The sequence below is a fragment of the Callithrix jacchus genome, chromosome 4 (assembly GCF_049354715.1).
Source record: "Callithrix jacchus isolate 240 chromosome 4, calJac240_pri, whole genome shotgun sequence".
Lineage (NCBI taxonomy): Eukaryota > Metazoa > Chordata > Mammalia > Primates > Cebidae > Callithrix > Callithrix jacchus.
The window spans coordinates 105390877-105402917 of record NC_133505.1 but is presented as its reverse complement, the minus strand read 5'-3'; positions in this window follow the sequence as shown (position 1 = coordinate 105402917).

Genomic DNA, 12041 nt, shown 5'->3' with positions numbered 1-12041 from the left:
AAACTACTAGACAACTAAGCATCAAACTTTCAGATGACATCCAATGGAAACTCCTAATTTTTAGTCCCCTAATGAGTCACTGGCAACTGAAGTTAAAATTTTTCTTCCAATTCTTCACTTTCTTCCCCTAAAATGCCACTTAAAAAAACAATAAGCTAAGATAGTTGGGAAGTGTTTGCCCAAGGAGCCTAAACCAACAAGACATTGATAAAGGAATATAAAAAAACCTATGAACTGAAAAGTGGAAAAGGCAAAAAGTAAAAGCTGACCTCTACATGGGCCACACACTGTCCATCTGTGTTGTCACATTCGGCCAACACATTCTGTGTATGTCCTTATGCAGCATCCAAATTTTCAGAAAAAGCCAGAGACTCATGTACTTCCAGAGACATAAAAGTATATTTCAAGTTAATCCTTTTAATTATAAAAATGTTAGCTGAAAAAGGAACTTTTCATAACTAAATTTTTGTTGTTGTTATTGCTGAGACAGAAACTTACTCTGTCGCCCAGGCTGGAGCACAATAGTGCGATCTTGGCTCACTGCAACCTCTATTAATTCCTATGAAATTAATAGATGAAAATATATCATGCCTCTGTGCCTAATCTAATTTGATCTTGTAGGCCAACTTCAGTCATATTCCAGAAGAAATCGACTTTAAAAAGACATTACAATTTTCTTAAATGTATATTTGTAAAGTGAGGATTACTCAGCTGAAAAGTTCTAAGTTTGAGAACCACCCATTTTTGAAAACCAGGAATGTAGCAATTAGGGTTATAGTAGGGACTTTAATATGCAAAACTTCCCTTAGGAATCCTGGAGGCATAAGAGTCCCCTGCAATAAATAATGATGGAAACTTTAGGGCTGATAGTCCAGCAAAAGACTGTAGATCTGTCTTAGGAAGAAAAAGAATAAGGCTGGAGAGAGCAAGAAGGTGAATTTGCTTGGGATTTTGATTTGGGGTCAGAGGAACAGCTGTGGGAAACTGAGAGATGACCTGAAAGAATATGCATACCCTACTTACACAAGTAGATGACTCACCTAGTCCTCATGAAGGCAGTCAAATTGCTCAGTGGGGCTACTAATTATAAAAACTAGACCATGTAAGGTTGGCTCCCAGAGCTATGTGCACTATGAGAGCAAAACTTGCAGCACTAGGAAGTAGTAATGAATGACAGAAGGGTCACAAGGCAAGGCAGGTGGCAACAAGAGAGAAGTCAAGTGGTGTAGCTTTTTTGAAAACATCCGTGCGAAACCATAGGAGCCAGCACGCAGCACACACACAAAACATCTGTCGAACCTAGAGGAGCTTTCTGGCAAGATTCCAGAAACTAGCAATCAGTAATAAATAACATCAGTAAAACATCATGTGCATATTTACATATTTCCTCATAGTAAAACATGACAACAAAAATCTTTCTTTTATTTTACGTCTTACATGAGGCACTAGAATTGTCAGCATCCATTCCTTAAATTATCCCTGAGTGTTCTCAAGTGAAAATGTCAATGTTAGTACAACTGTAAGCTTAGAAACCTTCCTATTTTTGATAACTTAGGATTCATAAGTCAGGAGTATCATTTACACAATCTCTATGTAAACAAATCTCTCTCAAATTATCTATTTTGAGCCTGCCATCTCTTTCCTGTTGGAGCCCTCACAGATGTACTGACCCCACGCCCCAACCTCTTCTTGGTGGCTTCTCACTGCTCCTAAGATACAAGGCCTAAATCCCTTAACATGGCTTCCAGGTTCCTACATGATCTAGCCCTACCTTCTTCTCAAGCCTGTTTGCTTGCTTTTTGACAAGCTTGCTGGATTTGAATAACAGAACAGTTGATTACAAGTCTTTTGCATTATTTTATTTTATTCTATTTTATTTTTTGAAATGGAGTCTCACTCTCATCCAGGCTGGAATTCAGTGACATGATCTCACTTAACCTCAACCTTTATCTCCTGGGTTCAAGCAATTCTGCCTCAGTCTTCCAAGTAGCTGGGACCACAGGCTACATGCTCAGCTAATTTTTTTTTTTTTTGTATTTTTAGTAGAGATGGGAGTTTCACCATGTTGGCCAGGCTGGTCTTGACCTCCTGACAAGCGATCCACCCATCTTGGCCTCCCAAAGTGCTGGGATTATAGGCATGAGCCATCATACCTGGCCTTTTGCATTATTTTAAACTTTACATTTAAAAATAATTTCAGACTTAGAATAAAAAATACAAAAGGAATACAAAGAGTTCCCATATATCCTTTACTCAGCTTCTCCAAATGTTAACAATTTTAATCACATTATAATTATACAGAAAATTACATTTGATACAATACTGTTATCTAAAAGTTTATTTAAATTGTATTAATTGTGCCACTAGTCGGGTTCTTTTTTTTTTTTCTTTCAAAATAAGATCCCACATTGCATTAAATTGTCATGTCTTCTTAGTTTAATTTGGGATGGTTCCTTCATCCTTCTTTTTAACATTCAAGACTTTGACACTTGAAGAGCACTGGAGAGTTATTTAGAATGTACCTTAAGTTGGGCTTTTCTGAATTTTCTTTGTGATTAAGTTCTGATAATGCATTTTGGGAAGAATACCACAATCATGATACTGTGCTCTTCTCCATGTCAGTGCATCCTATTAGGAGACACATTGTGTCAACTTGTCTTGCTATTGGTGATGTTAACTTTAATTACTTCACTAAGGTGGTGTCTACTAGATTCATTCACTGTAAAGTTAGTATTTTTCCCTTTGAAATGAATGAGTATCTTGTAGCAAGATAACCCTAGGAATATATAAATATTCTGTTTTTCATCATATTTTGCCCACTAGCCGTATTATCCATTGATGCTTCTCGCTTGAAATTATTATGACTATGGTGTTTGTCTCTTATTAATGGAGTTCTTCTGAAAGGAAGAGCTGTCCCTTTTCCTCCATTTATTTATTTATATCCATATAGACTCATGGATATTTATCATCAATGGGTTATTATTCATTACCATTTCATGAAACGATTATTCATTTTTCAATTTGTCCCAGATTTGGCCATTGAAACCCCTCCTGTGTCTTCATGTCCCCATAGTGTGTGTGTGTGTGTGTGTGTGTGTGTGTGTGTGTGTGTGTGTGTGTGTGTGACGGAGTCTGCTCTACAGCCCAGGCTGGAGTGCAGTGGTGCAATCTTGGCTCACTGCAACCTCTGACACCTGGGTTCAAGCGATTCTCCTGCCTCAGCCTCCTGAGTAGCTGGGATTACAGGCACCTGCCACCACGCCTGGCTAATTTTTTGTATTTTTAGTAGAGATGGGATTTCACCATGTTGGCCATCTGTTGCCCAGGCTGGAGTACAGTGGCACTATCTTGGTTCACTGCAACCTCCACCTACAGGATTCAAGCAATTCTCATCCCTTAGCCTCCTGAGTAGCTGGGATTACAGGCATGCGCCACCACATCCAGCTAATTTTTGTATTTTTAGTAGTGATGGGGTTTCACCATGTTGGCCAGGCTGGTCTCAAAACTCCTGACCTCAGGCGATCCACCTACCCTGGGCTCCCAAAGTGCTGGGATTACAGGCATGAGCACGTGGCCTACCCAGCTAATTTTTAAAAATAAATAAATAAATAAAAATAATTTGTAGAGACAGGGTCTCACTATGTTGCCAAGCTGGTCTTGAACTTCTGGCCTCAAGTGATTCTTCTGCTTTCACCTCCCAGAGCATTTATATTACAGGCATGAGCCACTGCATCTGGCCTGTTATTTCATTTTGGGTCTGTCTTTGCCCACATATTGGCTAATTTAAATTATTTGCTTTGGAAATATATGCCACCAATGTAGTTCCAAAAGTCAGAACTATACAAAAGCTATACTCAGGAACATGTCACTCCCCTATATCCCTTCTGCTGTTTCCAATTGCCCCATTCTTTCAACTCCATTACTGCTCACTCATTGTAAGTAACCAGTCTCATTATATTTCTGAGTTTGTGGGTTTTGCAGAAATAAACAGAAATGTGTATTATATCCCCTCTTGCTTTCACGAAAAGTAGGAAACTATTGGAACTGTTTTACACTTTGTCCCTGTCCTCATGTTGTTGCGCTGTTATGGGAACTGTTGTTCAGTTCTCCCTCCACTGTCAGGAGCATTCAAACTCTCTCACCACTAGCCGCCTACCCTCACTTAATTTACTCTACTTCTCCTTCAGACCTCTGCACAAGCATCACCTCTCCTGGGGACATTTCTCTGACCTCCCCAACGAGGGCAAATGCCCTTCTAATACTACATTTTATTTCCTTTCTTGTAGCACTTATCACAGTTGCAGGCTTAGATTTATTCATGTGAATATTTGATTCGAATTTGTCTTATATAAGTGCCGTGTGGGCTGGGACCACTGTTCTGCTGTGTTCACTATTGTATCCCCTAATCGAGCTGGGTACCTGGCTCGTGATACGTGTTTATTGAATGAAAAAAATGAATCAAGTACTGGTAATATATTCTAACAAAGTTCCAATAAGGTCAGTAATTTGAATATCTGACAGGTTTCTACTGTAGGCTCTTTTTTTTTTTTTTTTTTTGAGATGAAGTCTTGCTCTGTCACCTAGGCCAGAGTGCAATGACTTGATCTCGGATCACTGCAACCTTCTCCTCCCAGGTTCAAGGAATTATGCTGCCTCGGCCTCCTGAATATCTTGGATGACAGGCATGAGCCACCATGCTCAGCTAATTTTTATATTTTTAGTAGAGATGAGTTTTCACCATGCTGGCCAGGCTGGTCTCAAACTCCTGAACCTCAGGTGATCCACCTGCCTCGGCCTCCCAAAGTGCTGAGATTATAGGTGTGAGCCAATTTTTTGAATAATAGGTTCAAAACTTAACATTTTCTTCACTTTGGGACTACCACCTTCAGAGAAAGCCAAGTAAATAAATAGAATTTTCTTGAGGTTTTGAAAAGTATTCAATGAGCCTGTCTTTATTATCAATTTCCCCCTATCTCTTCCTAAGAATATGGCCTGTTTTCCTCTTTCTGAACATTAACCCATGCCATCCCCAGTGCTTGGAGAGCCTCTTTTTTGTTCCCCGCTAACTGCTCCTCAGTGACCCTCTTTGCCACCTGTGAACAAACATAGATAGCCAAGTCTAATATATGTTCCCAAAACCTCTTCCCTTCTGTAGCAAAATAATTTTATATTTCAGCTACATTTCTCAACCTTCTTTGCAGTTAGATGTGGCCATCTAACTGCAAAGAAATAATGCTGTGGCCAATGAAATGTAATAGAAATAATACGTATAAATCTTAAGAGGTGTCCTTAAAGAAAACGTATGCCCTTTTCTATGCCTTTCCTCCTTCCTCCTGGCTAAAAGAAGACATGATGGCTTAAGCTGCAGCACTCATCTCAGACTCTGAGCTGGAGAAACAAGCTCGAGAAGCCTGACATGTGAAGTAGTATATTAGCCCTAAGCTGTTTACTTCCAGACCTGAGAGAAAGAGAGAAACACAGAGAGGAAGAGAGAATCAACTTGTTTTACTGATGTTTGGGTTTTCTGTCACTCACAGACAAGTCAAATCTTAATTTATGGTAGCTTGCTTTACCATAACATCCAGACCTGGAGCCAAATTACCACTTAGAGAACAGGGATGAATAACCCAAACAAACCTCACATCTGTTCATTGGAGGATTCTATACAACGAAAAGCAATGATTTAGGATGCCTTATAAGAATGGCCACTTTAGGTCTAGGGAACCACGATGATATAAGGATGAAGACAGCTGAGAGGCAATGGCAGATGTCCATGTCTTTATTCACTTGGCACTCTTCTCTCTCTTGGCCATTGGGTGAGTAGCTAACCTGCTTCCAGACTCAGCCCAAAGATCGCCTCCAGGAACCCATTCCTGACCAGCTTTCTTACTCAGGTAGAACTGATTATTCACATCTCAGAGCCACCCTTTTCTATCCTCTACCTGCCCTCTCTGTGAGTCTATATTTATTCTATCAAGTGTTTACAACATCTTAGTACTCTTAGTTCTCTTTTAGGAAGCTCTTTGTGAGTAGGAATTGCCTGTCTTATCTCAATATTTCTAGTGTAATTTCTGGTACATACAGCCACTATTAAAAACGAGTTGAAATGAATAAATACTTGTCTTATGAGATCCAGCCAAGAAACATATACCTATAAAACGAGATCATTTTTACACATCGTGGAAGAACACAATCTCCAAGCCCTTGGTGACTTCCGTCAACTGTTAGATATTCTCTAAGTCCTGTCTCTAATCCTTTTTTTAAACTAACCTATTCAGTCACTCAAATGGAAAATTAAAAGCACTTGCATTGCCTACAACATAATAGTTGATTCAGGCAACGATCATCAATGAAAGGTGTCAATCTAAAATAAGCAACAGAGAGACTGACTCTCCAAAACAAAGAATTTGCTTGGGAATAGCAAGATATTGCCATTCTGAATTTGATTCACCACAGGCACATACAAAGAGGCTGGGGCAAAGGGAAACTTTATTTTTTATATTGCATTTTAGGTTTTTGAGTACATATGATGAACATGCAAGATTGTTGCATAGGTACACACGTGGCAGTGTGATTTGCTGCCTTCCTCCCCATAACCTATATCTGGCATTTCTCCCCATGGTATCTCTCCCCATCTCCCCACCCTCCGCTGTCCCTCCCCTACTTCCCCCCAACAGACCCCAGTGTGTAGTGCTCAAGGGGAAACTTTTAAATGAAAAAAAGGAGACATCCATGTAAGCTGCTTTAAAACAAAGACCATTGGCTACAGAGGCTTGTTGCAGGAGTTAGCACTGGCTTATTACTGGAGAGAGCCATTGTTAAGCAAGTGTTCTTTGCGGGTGGCTTATCTAAAATAGTGCGAGTTTGAGGAATTTCTTGTAGCAATTTCTGTTACAGATATAGATGTGTGAGGGCTCCTTGCTCATGGCTTCCCAGCTACATTTTGACAGAATATGACTTAAGTGACTCCATTTTAGTACTGATAACTTCCACAAAGCTAAAATCATTGATATAAAAGTTGAGGGGAACAGGATGTTTATTGGATGTCAAAGTATCACCCAACAGATGACTTCCTAATTCCAAATGATTAAGTGTTCTTTTGCAATGGAAAGATTAAACTTAGCATCATTTATAGTGGGATTGCCTTACATGATGTCCTCCTAATATGATGCAACATGAAGACATGATGTTTATGGTGTGTCATTGCTAAAAAAAAAAATTAAAATCTATGCTTCTAGGCTTAAGTTTCTAGAAATACAGGGCAAAGGGTAACAAGTTAAAAGAAACTATAAGGGGAAAGCAGACAAATTCAAAATGTGAGGCATTCTACAAGTTAACAGGCCTAAACTGGGATGTAGGTTAAAAGTGACCAACGCAATGCAAGACTGGATTCTAGACAGAAAGAGCAATGGCAACAACCAAACAACGAGAAAATATGTTTGAGGCAATTCAAAAAATTGTAATATTGTTTGAATATGTACTGAACATGAGATAGCATTATGGAATTATGTATTTCCTTGTGTGCAATAATATTACGTTTATGAAAGAAAATGTCCTCACCAGGTGCGGTGGCTCTTGCCTATAATCCCAGGGCTTTGGGAGCCCTAGGCAGACGGATTGCCTGAGGTCAGGAGTTCCAGACCAGTCTGGCCAATATGGTGAAACCCCATCTCTACTAAAAATACAAAAAAATTAGCCATGGGTGGTGGCATGTGCCTGAAATCCCAGCTACTCAGGAGGCTGAGGCCGAGGAATTGCTTGAACCAGGGAGGTGGAAGTTGCAGTGAGCCTAGACTGTGCCACTGCACTGCAACCTGGATGACAGGGTGAGACTGTCTCAAAAAAAAAAAAAGAAAAAAGTAAAAAGAAAATGTCCTTGTTCTAAGGAATTGCACACTGAAAAGTAAAATATCTGCAACTTACGTGCAAAGGGCTAAAAATATGAAAACAAGCCATGTTGTTAGAAAATGATAAAGAGCAAATGATATCAGATGAAGAGAGACAGATGAGGTTCTTTTCAGAACTGTAAGTTTCTGAGACTATATGTGTCCCTGCTTCTGCAGAAACACAGAGAAAGTAAATGTAGCAAAAGACTAACAGTTGATGAGTCTGTTAAGTGAGGGTACACAGGCTACTATTCCTTCAACTTTTCTATTAATTTGAAATTTTTCAAAATCAAAAGTTAGCAGAAGATGTTAGTGAAACTGTGATTTTGAGTTGGCCAAGAAAAGAAGGCCTGCATTGATTACTGTCAAATTCTGTCTCTTATTGCTTTCTAAAAAGAATTAATGATACTTTTGGTTGCTCCCTGTAATCCTTTGGATTTATGAAGTGCCAAATATTGTGCTAAGTGCTATGCATGTGCAATCTTATTTAATCCTCACAACAGCCCCACAAGGTAGAAACTATTGTTAGCTTCATTTCACAAAAATGCTGAGTGACACTAACATGTTCAGCATCACACAGCTGGGAAGGCAGAGCCAGGATCTGAAGCCAGGCAGTCTGATTCCTGAGCCTGCGCACTTCACCACTTTTATACTTGTATCTAGTGTCCATGCCATCATATGGTCACAGCAGTAGCACAGCCATGCACAACTGGATTATAATCACGTTTGAATTGTCTGTATGCAAAGTAGCATCTTCAAAAATATTGAAATCAGACAGAACATGAGCAAGTCTAGAGTCTGGGCTCTTGCCTCAGTTCTCTTAAAGCTTCATTCCCCTTCTTTGATTAAAACAACTATGAGCTACAAATTGCAACTTAATAAAAATGCTTTAAAGACCCTGCATAAAATTATATCCATATTCTCTGTATTGAACTTAGATGTTTTACTATTTTATTAGTGATAAATTGAAGAAAAGAATCAAGTTAAAACACAATACATCAAAAGTATCTTAGTAAAGCACAAAAGTCAAAATTTTGGACACCATTTGAAATAGACCTTTGATGTGTCCTAGGGACACTCAAGAGGGCTTCTGTGATACTAGTGGCATGGAATACATATAACATTAAGAAGCATCAAGTTTTAGAGACTGTTCAGTAACCAGGCACAAGCTCAAGTAATGCTTACTGGGAATATTTTTTAAACCTGAACTTCTGAGGTCCCCACAATTCCATTTAACATATTTACATTATTATAGGCTACAGAAGAAGGTTGGAACATCTAAGATAATGTCAGTATAGAAATAAAGATGGAAACAAGACCAGATAAAGATAGTTAGTATAGCCAACACATAATTATTTTAATTAACTTACAATGTTAATTAACATACAATGTAACTCTATTAGAAGGGAGATTCCTACTTGACAATTGCTAATGATGCAAATGACATACGAACTTTTTCTGCATCAAAAAAGCTGTCACTGACTGTTTGCATGAAAATTAAGTTAAAAAAATGGATCATGAGATCAATAAACCTCTTGTATCTGAGCAAAAAAGTGATGTGGCACATATAAGGAACCATTGTCTAGGAGATAAAAGGCACCAGTTGGACCCAAAGAAAAAAATATGTTCTAAAGATGATGTGGTGGCAGAGATGAGAAGGGGAGTAGAGAGTTTCAAGGTAAATATAGACAAGAGATGTTCCCACTTCAGCTAGGTCTGAATCCTTGTTTCTCACTGAGGGACAGAACCAAATGGATATAGAATTCCCTGATATCCCATAAGCTCTCCATTCCTTTCTTGACCTTAGAACAGGCTTAGTATTTGCCTCTGTGCTCCTTAGATGATACCTTTTCCTGAGAACAATCAGTTCAAGCGCAGGTCACTGGTGCTCCAGGGAGCTGTGAGGCCAGATGGTTGTGTCATTCCTATAGCCTGGTAAGGATCTCTACTATCCCTGGTCATTGCCCAACATGTAGACACCCCATTTCTTAAATTTTTCTTGGCTAACTCCCACTGATCTTCTATACTTTTCTACTATAACCTCTGTAAGGCCCATTTCATGATGTACCAATTACCCTGCCTTCTCAAGTGCCCTTTGCAGTGCCCTTTACTTCCTACCTCAACTGAAGCCTGCTTTCCTATGAGGACATGATTTCACCCCGAGGAAGTTCCACATGGTCTATGAACCTCAGAGAATTTGTAGATGGGGTTTATGTCCTCTTCACTCACTGCCTGCCATTACTTTTGGGTAAAAGCTCATTCTTCTCCAAGTTTCAGGTCTAGCTCTCCCATCCTCTACTCCTCCTCTGTTCCAAACTCCCACTTCTGTTCACACCTCTTAATCACAGCATCTTTTTTCTTTTACCCTCCCTAAGTCTTCCCATATTCTTGAATAACTCTGTCCTTATGGATGGTCTGTGTCTTGTCTTGTCAGCAACAGATCCTTATCTCTAGAGGCTTCTACCTTCCTGGTTGCAACTGACAAAGACTCTCTCCTTGACCATATTTTGGTCAGGCTCCACTAAGCCCTCTCCTTAACAAAGCCATACCTTTTGAACTTCTGTGTCCATGTTTGCATTGCTCAATTTTAGAGAGAATGCTGCTAAGTCAGTTTAGCCAGATACCCCCATCCTTGATATTTGATCACTTTCAGTAACTGATCAAATTTCTCATCTCCCAGGAGGCATCTGATCACCCAGGCCTTTCTTCATCAGGAATCTCGTTTGGCCAGTTTAGCCTCCTAGCCTTGATGTCTTCTCATAGTAATTTCCATCTCCTGACATCTTCCCCCTTCTCTCTGCCACTTGGCTGTAAATTCTCATTTTCCTTGTTGTATTTGGAATTAAGCTCAATCTTTCTCCCCTATTGCAAAGCCCCATTGCAGTAGTCCCTTGTATAAGGTACTACTTTTTTTTTTTTTGTATTTTTAAATAGTTTTTCTTACTGTGTTTAACTAAAGTATCAGCATAATTTTTTCTTTAATACACCCCAGCACTTGAGGTCACCCCAGAGCATTGAAATAATAAATTTGAGCATCCCGTTCAGAGGATAAGACCACTCTAAAACTATGATAGAAAATCAAGAAGCCATAGAAGAAAAAATTGAAAGAGACCTGTAATCCCAGCACTTTGGATGGCTGAGGCAGGCAAAATCCTTGAGCCCAGGGGTTCAAGACCAGCCTGGGAAACATGGTGAGACTCCATCTCCACAAAAAAAAAAAAACCACAAAAAAAATTAGGTTGGTGTGGTGGTGCCTGCCTATAGTCCCAGCTACTTGGGGTGGCCTGAGGTGGGAGGATCGCTTGAGCCCTGGAGGTAGAGGCTGTAGTAAGCCGTAATCATGCCACTGCATTCTAGTCTGGGTGACTTAGCAGTTTTGTCTCAAAAACAAGTAAATAAATAAATAAAAGGAAAAATGGAAAGATAAACTGGGGAAAATATTTGCATCACTCTGATTTACAGACCAAGAGTTATTTTTCTCTGTTAAGATCTCATATAAATAAATAAATAAAGCCAAGTGAAAAACGCATAGTTCAGGACCAGGTGTGCACTTATAATTTCAGCTACTCAGGAGGCTGAGGTGGAGGGATCACTTGAGCCCAGGCGTTTGAGTCTAGCCTGGGCAACATAGTGAAACCTCACTCTTTAGAGAAAACAAATCAAAAGTTCACAAAAAGATATAAATGAATCTTTCCAAAAAATGCTTTCAACCTCACACATAATAAGAGAAGCACAAATTCCAAACTACAAGGAGACACTGCTTTTTCAAATTAGGGAGGACCAAAACATTCAAGAATATCATGTATGGTAAGGGTAAGACGAGGAAACAGACACTTTGAACACTACCCACAGTAACATTTTTCAAGCTAGCTACTGCCTCCTCAGCACTTGAACGGGCTTACCCACCAAGGTCAGTAACGTCTGCCTTGCTAACTTTATTTTACTTGACTTTTTGGAGCATGTGATACTGTTGATTCTAACCCTAAATTTCTTGAAACTCCCTGTTCCCTTCTGTGGCCCTGACACCTCCCACGTGTTGCTCCTTCTCAGTTTCCTGTAGTCCCCTTTTCTTTGCCCATTCTCTAAATATGGTGTTATTAGTGTTCTGTCCTTTGCCCTGGAAAACTAACACACTGCCCAAACTCAAAATGTTCT